This window comes from Dermacentor silvarum, chromosome 6, assembly GCF_013339745.2.
Source record: "Dermacentor silvarum isolate Dsil-2018 chromosome 6, BIME_Dsil_1.4, whole genome shotgun sequence".
Taxonomy (NCBI): domain Eukaryota; kingdom Metazoa; phylum Arthropoda; class Arachnida; order Ixodida; family Ixodidae; genus Dermacentor; species Dermacentor silvarum.
Genome location: NC_051159.1, coordinates 124,245,391 through 124,259,038, shown reverse-complemented (window position 1 = coordinate 124,259,038; position 13,648 = coordinate 124,245,391). Strand labels below are relative to the sequence as shown.

General features: G+C 46.1%; 1 protein-coding gene across 1 annotated transcript in view; it reads left to right on the top strand.

Moving 5' to 3' along the window:
* The first annotated feature begins 287 nt into the window (after positions 1–287).
* Positions 288–13,648, top strand: part of LOC119455930 (dopamine D2-like receptor) — a 388,566-nt gene continuing 375,205 nt past the window's right edge. Inside the window, exon 1 of the mRNA XM_037717474.2 lies at positions 288–812. The gene's annotated coding sequence lies outside the window, so the exon portion shown is untranslated. The remainder of the gene's footprint in view (positions 813–13,648) is intronic.

The window sequence follows — 13,648 nt, the reverse complement described above, 5'->3', positions numbered from 1 at the left end:
CACGATGATGGAGCGCGGCCAAGGTAACTGAGAGAGACGAGACACCCGTGAGGGGAGAGAACGAGCACGGCGAGCGCGCGCATCGCATCTCACGGGAGAAGAAGTCCGGGAGAAGAGTTGGGCATATTGTTGCCGTAGCAGCCCTCCAGATGGAGCCACCCGCCGGTTGATCCCGTTTTCTTTTTTCTCGTTCCTGCGCCTTTTTCGGCCGCCGAAGGAGGCGTGGAGATCAGCGTGTGCGCGCGCGCACGCCGCCGGCTGGACCCCCCCTCCACCAACCCACGAAACGGCTCCCTCACCGCCTGCCTGAGAGAAGTGTCAGGCGGCGAGCCGTCGGATCCGGAGAGCAGTCGTGCCCTTGCGAGCGCTGCAAAAGCGCCTGCGGGACCCGCCTGTTGATATCGCAGCGGCGAGGGGCGCACCGCGCGCATCTCGAGCCCGTTTGCTTGACGGCGTCGTCGTCGGCGGCGGCGTTACGTGCGCGTGCGTGCAGTGTCAGCTCCGTTTAGTCAAGCTCGACGCGAGCAATTAGTGTCTGGACGACGTTGCGCTTGCTGGCTGGAGCTCGCTACTCTCCTCGATACGGCAGGGAGGAGAGCGCGGACACCGGGAGCGAAAGTTGTACAGCCTGAGCCGCCCCCATTTCCTGGTGCCGAGTGCGGACGCGTACCATCCTTGGCGACCGTGACGGTGGCTGACCGAATGCGCTGGATAAATGTGCGGTGGCATTCCCGGTTCTGAACGTGGCTCAAACATACAGTGCGCGGCAGTGGATAGAGAAACAAAGCTTGGCGACGGAAGGTCTTATCACGGTGAGTTTGAACTGATCATCAAGTTAGCTTTCATTGCTATCCCCAAAAATGTATTATAAGAGATAGCGTATTAAGCGTGAACAAACGCTTGTTTGTCAAACCGAGTGTGAATCGTCCCGTTTGCCTGAAGCGCCTTAAGATTAGCCAATCGAAGACAGCATTTGATGCACATTGACGCAATTTCGGGTGGAAAAAAAATATATATTCTTCATTGCTCAGTTGAAAACGGTGCTTATGACCGCACTGACGTCCGTTTCTCTCGTCTTTAATGCCACGCGTATTTCGAAACATTTCAGACACTGCGACACTTCGAAATTTAAGACTTCGGAAACGAGACTTCGCCCTTTATCTTCAAGTTGGTGACTTCTTTCCCTTTCTTTTTTTTTTGTTCTTTTAATTTTTTGACGAGATGTACGCAATTGACAACGCACTCTAACACCGCATTCAATTCACGGGAATTCGCTCGATGCTGACGGAAATGTATCCAACGGCCGCAGCGCGCAGCAAACGCATCGTCAGTGAACGTGGTCGGCATAAATGTCATCAGCCAGGTAGCGACTGCCCGGCTCTGCCTCTATCTTACCCTTTCTCCTGCATGATGAACCCCCCTGTCAGGCCTGTCATTCGAATTGGTGCGGGCTTTGTGCGCTGCATCCCATGCATTATCAATGACCTTTACGAGTGAACGCCGCTCCGAAGAGGTCACGTTCCCTTGTTGCAACGCCTGCAAGATTGGCTCAAAACATTGGTCTGGGTGATGTACATCCGTATTACGTCAGAAAAGCAAGAAATGACGTTGGACGTTTTATCTTCCTTGTTGTTTCCAAGAAGTTAAAGCGCTAGCTTTTTCTGCAGCCACAGCTACCTATCCGTGCATATTATAGCGCATCCGTCGTTTCTGGGCACTGCTTGCAATGCTAAAGATATCGAGTCCTTTTGATGGGCTGTGTTGCGTGAGGCTTTTCGAAAAGCAGTAATTAAGAACTTCAAAAATACATTTGAAGTCAGTCGCAGACTCCGGAGCATCAACGTGCCGCGCACGGCCCACTTAACTTTTTCGAAACATTCTGTGAAACAGCGGACTGATACACGGTGCGAGCGGTGACAGAGGTTCTCAACTTAAGCTCGGGCAGGAAATTGTTTTTACGGCATGCGGAAATAAGTAGCAAATATTTTGCCGGAATTATGACTACCATTTCTTCCTAAGAATAAAGGCGCAAACAGAATGCACCTAGCAGACGAGCGCCGCAACATTTTCTCGCAATAAATTTTAAACGCTAACATCCGATTTTTGCCCGAGCTCTCATTCGCTACACATCAATTGAAAGAGCCCGCGTCGGACATATACGTCAGGTAAGAAAGAAAGAAAACGGACCGCATGCATAATGTAATGTGAACAAGTCAGCTGAATGAGGTCACTAACGCCTGGTTTCATTCAGATAAGTGCTTTGTGTGGGGCAGGCGATGAAACAAGCATGGTGTCAAGGGCAACTTTTAAACACGTCCATGTTATCCTTGAGGAGGTTTGTCGCCGATCACGCATCATAATCGGTGACTGGGCGTAATCTCCCTTTTCTGCTTCCGTGTTTATCGCTCAATTTTTCGAGCTCTTTTAAGTTTTTTTCGAAGACAACGGCACGCTGCACAGTCGTTTGACTGACATCTGTACCAATACCTTGGATATTTATCTTGCTGTGTTGGTGTCGTGCAATAGTATTTCCCCTGTGTCGTTAATACCATGACTCGGATCGTGAATAAGAAGAATCAATCATTCTCTTTCAATCATAAAGTTCCCGTCATTCCGAAGCATTGTGAAAACGCGTGATAGCCCAAACACAGCGGCTTTTGCTAAACGTTTGCTCTACATGATAAATACCGCGGGAATTCTTTGTTTAAAAAAAGGACAAGTGGCGCTATCAGGCCATTATCTCCACACTGTTAGTTATTGAAGTAGGCATGTGGGAGATAAAATAAAAAGCACATCTAAAGCAAATATTGCAATGTATGTGAAGCGGTTAATCAACTGCTATAAATGTCCCCGTTTCATTCCTGCGCCCTTGGCGTTTGAGTAAACTGGCTCGTGTACATGTGCAGTCGCACACCCATGTCATTTAATCTTTTTTTAAGGGAGAGCTATAAGGCAAAACAGCAACAGCTCCCAGTAGCCAGGGTCATGCACGAAAGTCTCGGAGGGTTCGCCAAGCAAGCTTCGATTTAAAAAAGTGGAGAAACCTTGACGCTGCTCTAAAGTTCAAAGTTTCAACATGTGATGGCACTTTTCCAGATTCTATCGTCACTGACCCGTGCATACGTAATTTTTGTGCGTTACCTTCACTGCTGCGTTAACTTATGCGCATTCGGTATTACTTGGAACAATCAACACCGAAGGTTCGGAGAAATTTACGATGCTATGCAAAAACGAAGATTGCACCGTGGCCTTATTGTTTTAACCGACACCTCGTGCAGTCAGGGCAAGTGAGTGTGAGAGTTACAGTTTTTGCGTTTAATATTTCTTTGGAGTCGTGACTTGCGTTGACGCTATGACTAATCACGCGGAAGTGCAGTTTGTGCACGCGAATATCAGGCGACGGCTGCATCGCCCTTTGTTAAGTGGCTTAGTGTGAGTGTAATGGTTGAGATAAGCTAGCACTCGTTACTTAGGTTGCCAAAAGGCGCAACCTTATCTGATTCGAGTAGAAGTGGCTGGGTGCCCGCTTTCTGCGAATTCGGATAAAAAGCTTTGGTCTCGTTAAGCCACTTTTTCTTTAGGCTGTAGTGCCTGCACGCTTGACGCTTCCGTATGCATATTTAGGAGTTACTCGTTAACTGTGTTCTGCCTAGATGATCGTATTTCATAGTCTCTTTATTCATAAACTGCGCCAACATGTGCACTATGTGCCCAAAATCATTTAAATTACTTACAAGAAAGGAAGTGAATACAAATTTTCTAGAAAAAAAAAGGTATCAAGATAGCAAAACTTCATTTATCGAAAAAGAAAACAACACTTAAAAAACTGCACTTAAATGGTCGCTAATGTGAACAATCATTCAAATGAAAAATATATGCACGAGCTCGCTATCGTTGCAGAGATGGTGTAATTTTTGTTTATCTGAAAGTAATTCAAATATTTTTTGTTGAAGCCAACTGTTCTGTTATAAATGAGTCAATAGCCCGAGCGTGCGCAAGCCCGTGTTTATGTTACATTATACAGCCGCCGGTTAAACAGTGAAGGTCAGGAAAAAAAAACTCACATAAGGCAACAGCCATAGCTTAAAGAGTGATCCAAACAAAAAAATGAGAAAAAAAAAACGAGCAATGCATTGGACCTTGCGCAGCAGCTAGGCAAATACAAAAAAAAAGGAAGGATTTTGTTTGTAACAATAGCTTTGGAAGTGGGAAAGTTATTTGCAAATCTCGTACTGTAGAAGTAAAACAAAAAATCGGTTTGTAGCAAGCGGGCTTCATAATAAAAACAAGCACCATGAGGAGGAAAACAAAATGTAGAAAACTGAAACTGCGCGTGCGGCATAATATTTGTTTCCATCCATTCAGTCTCACCTTGATTGCACAGCTGGTCGAGAACACTTTCGCTCGCTGAAGAATATTTTGTTCATCCCTCGTAGCTTCATAATGCAGCGGAAGCAATAGGAAACAAACTATTCGCGATTCGCAGTCGACTTTGTACACATGACTAATGGCCTTTAGTAAGAGTGTTAAAAAAAAAAACGGCATGAAGCACGCGCGTGTAAAGTTTGCTGGCGGAAGATCGACGGAGTCCATAAATAAGTAACGAAAGCCAGGGAAAGACGACGAGCTACGCTTACAGACATGGAACTATAAGAGAGCGCCGTATGTGCGAATGGTCACGAACAAACGGAGTACCGCTAAAAGGCTAAAACAGATACTCGATGCAAGAACTCTCGACACTGTGCGTTGTCGCCACAACGTCCCTCTTTGTTCTTTTTGTCGTAATCACTTTCCCAGTATACAGCGCAAACTAGCCCAAACCACTGCTTTCTTCATTGATGGCTGCTCCCGGACTGCGGCAACACTGGTGTAGTCTTGTATGCCAGTGAAAGAGCAGGCTACGCTTCCGAAAGCTTTACCCGCCGAAACAGTCTCTATTTAAACCCCTTTAGCTCGGTCGGGCCCTTATAGAGGAATGCGTTAAATGTTGTCCAAAACGACACATGTACAGGAGATTCCCAGAACAAATTTCATAAAAAATATAACACTATTCTATACAGAAATTATGATGGTGTGCTCACTTACTGTGGGTTCGTGCGTGCAGGCCTGTTTCAAGGAAAAACAAGCCGAGTGTCACGACCTTCCTTTACATTGTTACCATAATATACATTTCTCCATCTGGGTTAAAAGAGTAGGCATATGGTGGTCGGTGGCTGAGACCGAGGTTACGGGTTCGATAATTGGCCGCAGCGGCCGAATTCCTCTAGGAGTGGAACGCAGAAACGCTCGTACACCATGCTTTGGGTGCATGGTAAAGAACCACTCCGTTCAAATTGAATCCAGAGTTCTCCGGTACAACGTTTCTTCTAGCCCGTAAATAGCTTTGAGACGGTAAATGGCACGATTTATCCAAAACTTATTTTTTTTACTACACAAAGACTGTCATTTAGACAGCCGCGTCGCTAGCGTACAAAGTACTTCCCACTATTTCTTATCCTACATACGTTACCTGGATATTATGGGCTTTTGGCTTTCACCTTCAAGACATAATTTTTTGTCTAAGCTATTCGCGAACGTAACGCGGACTCAGTGATGCACGTACGTGCTAAAATAATCCCGTAAATGTTTTGCTCTGGCGCACTCGTCGCGTAAGTGCAGAAACAACCTCGGCGCCTCAGCCGCTTTTATTGTCACGAAAAACAGGTCGGCGCGGCTCTTTGCTCGTTAGCGCGCCACAGCTAAGTGCGTCCCGCCGCTGGGCTTTGTGGATAACGAGAGTCGAGACCCTGCTAAACATATAGAGAGAGGCTTTGCTGCGAGGCGGCTGCGATGTTTTTGACAGCGCTGCTTCGATTGCGTCAAACGGGCTTGCGCGAAAGTTTGGGTGAGCCCTGGAGCGAAAACAAGCGAATTGTTGTGACTGAAAGTTGTAGTATATATATTGGTTGATAATTCTGTTCTTTTGTGTTTCCTTTTAGTTGTTCTTACACGCTCAACGAAAAGGATGAGCGAATCCTAATTCTCTCAATCTGACATGAAAGCAGCCATGTTATTACAATAACATGCAAGAAAGAGACGCGGTTTTCTGCTGCTTGATACGTACATCGCTCAACAAGCTGACGTTGTGAAGCGACGAGAACGAGATGCGGATCGCCGTCCCTTTTATATTTCACAAACAAACAAGCAAGCAAGCAAGCGAGCAAACAACCGATAACAACAACGACAACAACAACAAAGAATTTATTTGTTGGCAGCCCTTAGCGGAGAAGATATTGCGCAGTTCCTGACGAAACCAATGTTCACCGTGGTGCGCTTTGCATACAGGCAACAGAATGTTACGTCAAGAGGATTCTATGGAGCTGCTGCTGGTGTGACGTGTATAGACGTAGGGGACGGTGCTATGTGCATGTTAAGTGTCCCATGTTTTGTGTGAACCATTTAATTAATCAAATTGACCTGGAGTAACATGCTAAGATTGTCGCTAAGGGCAAACATTTTCAATAAAACGCCTCTTTTTATCAATACACTGAGCGTAGCCAAAAAATAAAATTAAAACAAACACGAATGAACAAACTTCCCTCTCGTAAGTTCTTACGTATATAGCAACGCAAAATTAAAACTCGTGGCCATTTTCATTCTAAAACTACCTTGCAAGGACTTGTTTAAAGCAGTGAAGCGGCAAAGAAGAAATGTCAAATGCAGCCGTCTGCTGTCTTTGTCAGCACTCTGGGTCTCCCTTTATTTACAAACAGCAGCTTGTCTTTGGAAAGCGCATGCTGTGCTCCGCCTCAAAACAGCTGCAGCTTTTCATACTGTCAATGGCCCCACTGGCATTTTACTTCCAGACTCCCTAGACAGCAGCTTTGTGTTGTTTTAGTTATTTTTAGCTACCTTTATTTTTGTTCGTAAATAAAAAAAAATAGGCAGAAGCAGTGGCTGGTAGTCACCTCCACGACCGTTTTCAGCACGCGCACCTGCAAGCGCGTGACGATTCCGCTTTGCTCGAACACTTTCCACACTTAACCGGGCACCTGTTCTTGTATAGATAGCTTCACCTGCAACTCGTACACAACAGTGCGCTCACTGATATGAGTTTGGACAGGATTGCCGAAGGTTTGACTCCGCAAGGCATGAGCATTCCTCACAGAAACGCTTCGTTGTTCCAAGATTTTAACGCGAAAGCGTTAAGGGCCCCGTGTCGCAGAAAATCCGGTGTCGGCGTCGTTGTCCGTGAGCGAAAATTCCCGTATATAGTTAGGTATATGCAAATGCCACGCCTTGCTATATGACATGTGGTATGTGCGGGTTGTACTGCCACACCATGATATGTCTAAAGTTGCTCATACCTTGTCTCACATTCTTGACGAAGTTATTCCTCGGAATTTTGCGAATGAGAGCCCACAAATCTCATGAAACATTACACCTACAGCGCATGCCTTCTATGTTAAAACTCCTCAGACCGAATTATTCAACGTGCGAAAGAATAACAGAAACCTGACAATGATGCATTTTTTTTTTTCGCGCGGCTGTGCACCAGTTCCGGGATCGGCCCACGCAGGACCGCGTTTCTACGAGAAAGCTCGCCTTCGTGCATAGCGTTCGCCGCCAGCGTTTCTCGGTAACCATTACGGTTGCTTAAGCTGCAGCTGTCGAGAAGCTTGAGAAGCACTCACGGATCTTTGAATGCTATCGCATTCCACTCTTTAAGGGGAAGCTTAAGCGTCCGCCAAGTTTCTGAGCTAAGTTCCAGCCTCTCTTCCTGTTGGGCTGAGCGACGGGCCCTGTATGTACAACAGAGCACGCCTTCACCAGGTCATTCGTGAAAATTAAAAGCCACAGCTTACAAGACAGAGGTTCACAGAGAGGTGGGGGATCGGACAAGTGTCCCTGTGGAAACATTGGTTCCGGCCTGGTACATACCTTGTTCGATCACTGTAATTCGGGTGTCTGCTTACGTTCTCTTTTTGTTACCGCCATGTGGATCGGTTTCGCGTACCGTCATGGACCAGCTCTTCACCCTGCTAGTACCCAAACATAACGTACACAATGACATCAGTGCACCCTATTAACAAGCGTGCATTCTTTTCGACGGGGACCATTTTTTCGCCTGATTATCACTGTTCTAGATTTGTCACTCGGCGCTAGCTAGACGCGTCTATTGTGCTGTCGATCATGCTGTCACGTTTCTTCCTTACGCAGCTTCTCGGCGAGCTAGTACTCCAATAAGACGATCACGATGACGTCCATGCCCGACATCAATAACTGCACCGAATGTAGGCCTGCGTTCTTTGCGGATTCCTGAAGCCACACGCGTTTTCCGGCTTCGACGCAGCTCTTCCTTCATACAGGCCCGCCGTGGTGGCTTAGTAGCTATGGCGTTGCGCTACTAAGCGCGAGGTCGCGGGTTCAATTCAATGCCGCGGCGGCCGCATATCGATTGGGGCGAAATGCGAGAAAGCTCGTGTACTGTGCATTTGGTGTACGTTACAAAAAACCCAGGTGTCCAAATTAATCGGGAGTCCCCCATTACGGCCTGCTTCATAAACAGATTGTGGTTCTCGCACGTAAAACACCAGAATTTTTTTTTTTTTTTTTGCCCTTCATACTGAATTACTTGAGCGTTGAGAATGCGAAAATTGCGAGAACTCTAAATATTCTTTTGAATGAAGACATTTCTGCAGTCACCCGCTATTTAACGGTTTGTAACTAATTATACGAGATAAAACGTCAGAAAATATGTCTAAGGATTAGCAGCGCGAGTAAAATGTGTAAAAGAAGCTAAGCGGCGCTAAAACACAGAAAAATCAATATGATCAATGAAAATTCTACAGAAGCAACAACAGTTCCCAAGCACACATACACACGGGTTTATCATCATTTTTACCTAGTGCGCGTGCAGTAACGAGGATTTTAAGTTTGCCTGGAGCCACTTTTGCTTCCTATATACATTCTATACACTGCGAACATCGCAGTACACGCGTAGTCGCACTGCTCGAGACGCCTGCTGCATATCAATATTAGTGGTCTGTTTAAAAAGCAGTCACGAGTCATCAATTTAGAGTACCTAATGCTCCCTCCTGTGCACACGTTTTGTTGGCGCAACACCGTTCTTGGCCTCATTCTAAGAGGTTGTCTCCGGAGGGAGCCGTACCAGGCGCCCATCAAACACGGAACTAATGTTTTTGCTTTGATCACTCTCTGAAACGTGTTTTCTGATGCAAGCAGACATTTGCTGCAATTATTTCCCTTCAGATCACGGTCACCCTTGAAATTTTTTTTTTTGCTTGAAATTCAAGCCTTTGGACATTCTACCTATTTAACGTGTCGAATTTAAATTCTTTCGTTGTCTACGGTGCCGCACTCGTGATAGGCGGTGTGTTATGTGGGGCAAGTAAAGAGACCATTCCGTTTTGAAATAGCATCTGTTTTACTGCTACGGCACTTTGATGATCGGCTGGTTGACACCCGCGTAAGGCACTCAACCTATCGCGTTCGAATGGCGCACCATCAAACTTTCTTCATAGAGGCAACCTGCTTCAACTCTCGTGATGCGACGTATTGGGGTATTGCAGATTGCACTTAACCACTTGCACTTGCTTAACACTCGCCGATATCTCAGCGCATGATCATTCCTGCATTTCGCTCCCCTGTTCCTGTTCTCCCAAATCCGCACCCCTCTTCCCTTAACTACGGAATGCGAATTTATCAGCCAGCGATATATTTGTTAGGATTTTGTGAAAGAAAGTCAGCCGCCGGCCAAAATGTCGCAACCACGTGCAAAAAGAAAGAAAGAAAGAAAGAAATCGTTTACATACTCCGACACGTTAGAAATGGAGGTTTGAATGCGTCTCAGAGCATTGGGATTGCCTCAACGCAATTTTGGCTGATTAACCAATTCGGATGCTTTGAGGGAAAACCCTTGCTTACCTTATCGTCGGATCGCAACGATGACCATAATTTTAGCTTGCTGCAAAAAAAAAAAAAGAAACGCAGAACTGAAGGAAAATGAAATTATATCAGTAGCAGGAAGCACTCACATCTCCACCTGGTCTATCCCCCAACTAAATCTAATCTAATATGGAATACTATCTATATCCAGTCGTACAATATGTCTTCTGCAGCCCCTCTACTAATTCGGCGGGCAGTGGCGGCATCCCCTGCGGCCATCTCATCGAACCACATTTCCACAAACAAATCTAACGCGTGCTTCGCATGCGCGACTCTCGTCTTCGTATCATTGGCATCTTTGTTCTCCGGTCACAATATCAGGTGGCCGACGACCTTGGCTGTAGGACTGGTCGGTAATCTGATTGAAAGCTGCGCGCGAATAGGACAAACAAAATGAAAGGAAGGCAGCCACGGCGAGCAATTCCTCCTCCCGCTGGTTTTATAGTCCGAACAAGGCACGTAATAAATTCACCCTGGCCGACGCTCCGAATACGGCGCGGACCAAATTTCGCTAGTAATGCGTGACGTTCCCTTGCTTTCCAGGTCAGTGTTCTGGCAGTATCGCGCTATACACAATGCTTCGCCGGGCTGGCAAGCGACCAAGCGAAGTACGCTTCCGCGATGCAGGCCGTTGATGACATCAGGTAGCGTTGCAGCAATTTGCACGCTCCAGCGACTCAATACGGAAGGCGCTGCCGCGCAGCGTGGTCGTAAACACTGTCGCCGTGGCGGCCGTTGTTTTGTTTCCCATTATAGGCGTCGCCTTTGAGTCGCAAGAGTCTCCGGTTGAAAGGAGTAGTCGAGCGGGTGCATGCCAGTGCTTTCAAGGTTGGGGATTAGGTAGAGGAGCAGAGTTGCCTGCGCTGCGGCCATTAGATGGCTTGTATTGATGTCATCGTGGCCACTCTTTTGGAGTATACATAATATAGCATGGCGAGAAGTTGCGTAAACAAGGAACGCGACAGACAAGACAGGCGTGCGCAGCGCCTAGAGACTAATTATTAACAGTGATAATGAGGTGAAAAACGGTCAGCTTCTCGAAGCAAGACAATGCACGCGTGATAACATGATGCACCGATGCCATCGAAGCAACGATTTTTGGATACTTGCGTGGTGGGAAGCCGCGTCCATGACAACACGCGAAAAGAATCTGTAGGTATAGATAGGGCAATCCTTGTCGCGTTGGCAGTGGAAAAGAGAGACAGTTTCCCACTTTTGTGTTTTGCTTTTCCAACTTGTGACGTTTCGTTTTATTATGTCTTCTTCACAGTAATTCCATGTGAACGGCAGTATAGTAGTAATCGCTGTGCGCCGACTAAGCTCTTTATTTTTTTTACTGCCAGTTCAGTAAAGAAAAGGCAGTGTTAGCACCAATTACTGCTTTACGCGAAAAGCCGCAATACAGTCGCCAAGTCACTTAGGTCAATTGTAAAAGGTCTGTTTTGGTGTAGTCGAGTGTTTTTTTGCATTCATGCGCCTTGGCTATCGTCCAGAGCAACACGATATAAATTTTTAAAGAAAATATGCCATTGCGCTTTCATTATTTGTCATCAAAAGAGAGAATGTGAATGCTACTGAAAACAAGTTCTAGTCACTCGTGAATTATCTTTAGATAGGAAAGTGTCCGACTCCACGCAACATGATATTTTAATAATATTTCATACTGCTTTTCTGGTTATTACTTGCATTCCTACATTGCTTGCTGGAGCTAATTTAAATGCGTCGTGTACTTCACTCGTAATGTTTAATTCTTTACAATAAGGTGGTGTGCACGCATGATGCGGGTGGAGCAATCACTGACTTTGGCGTGAATATGTGTTGAGGGGTCATAGACCTTGTTAGACGTCATGTGCGTTTTGTCTACGCTAGTTGTTGAGAGAATGATAAGGTCGTGTATTTAATAATTTAAGTTTTTTTCTGTGAGAGATGGACACATGAAAATATGTTCGAAAAGAAAAAGCGCATCACTTCAATATACCGTAGAAGGAAAACCAAACAAAACCAATATACCGTACTGCAATGAGCTCTGCGGAAGGTGACTCATCCAAACGCTGCAGAATGTGCACCCGCGATATTATTTTCCGAATAGCAGCGCTGTCGTGTATAAATGTCATCGGCACTGTTATTGAATCATACATTAAGACATCACGCTGCTTTTAGAAACGTGCTTGCGCATCCTTTGTTCAACAAGGTTAATGGCGATTTCCTAATCGGGGATGGTAAGCGAATACTTACTCAGGACGCGCAAAACAACGCTGCCGGCTGAAAAGTAAACATTAGGGACTGATTTGCACAGCTTTCGCGGCAGCTTGACAGTTGAGAATGGAATCCCATCAAAGTATTATCTTCTCTCGACGCGTTAGTATTTCGTGAACCGGTGTCGAACGAAGCTTTCCTTTAAAAAAAATGATACGAAAAATTCGTTTGAGACTTATTTTTGAATAGTATGCATAGGGGCCACTCACGAATGTTTATTCACTTAAAGCTTCGTGTCCTTCAGTATTCACGTCAAGTAAAAAAAAAAAAAAAAACATCGTTACGCAATGCTTGCATTCGAGCGTTGCCCCGCATCACACATTGGTAACGCCATTTTTATTGAAAACTGACAAGTCTGAACTTTGTCCTTAGGCTCGGCACGATGCGCTTCACTCAATGGCCATAAGCGTCTCTAGCTGTCATAAGGAACACCTTTAAAAGAAGTGTTACGGCTGCATTCTTTTTAAGGTTCCAGCATATAGTGTCTCTCGTACTCGGCCGCCGTTTATATATTTCCGGACGCATAATGTGCATTAAGGAGGTCAGAAAAGTCATCATGGCTACTTTTTTTCTTTTTATTCTAGCCGCAGCAGATTACCTGACGTGAATTTGTGACGATTTGTATTGGAGACCGCCTGGTTATTCCGGATTATAAATGTACACACCATTACTGTCTTTGCTGCTACATCGCTCATGACGTGAGTTCTGCTGCAATAGTTTGTGCAGCCGGTGATGAATAAGTAGTTATTACACGTTTCTTTTACACACGCTATGTTTTTTCTTTTACTTCAAGTGCCTGAGAAACATGCAAAATCAGAGGACATCTGAGCACTTCTTGTGAGTTGTGAATGCGAAAGCATCAATGTCCATTTGAATGACGCTGAGTGGTCGTTCGAGTTTTGGGCTGCGGGTAATGTTCCATATCGGTACTACGTGCTGCCCGAGCCAGCAAGCAGCAGGAGCCTGCGGTGACAACGCCACATGCCACCGACGTCTCGCGCGACGAGGGGCCGAGGAAGCAGCAGCGGCCACCAAGGCCGGCAGGCGCGCGCAGCAGCTAAGCCCAGTGCGGGTGATATATATATATATATATACGAATCCCGCGCCGGCTTCAGAGAGAGAAAGAGAGAGAGAGTGACGTGGCGTCGCGGCGATGCTCTCTTGCTAGTGATAACAGGTGTTCCCTTTCAGCCGCTCTGCTCCGTCGAGTCGCGCTCGTAACATGGAGTCACAGCCAATGGGAATTTACGTGCCGTTTTGGTGCTCCAGACAACAGACGCCGCCTTTTCGCTATTTTGGTCATTTCGAGCTTTCCCATCAATAAATTGAGAACATAAAGGCCGGTAGCGAAGTAACCCTGCACAAATACGTCTGTTTTCGTCCATTTTATGGAACAACCGTTCATTTGACGCGTGGTGGTTGACGTTTCCGTCTGAGACAGCGA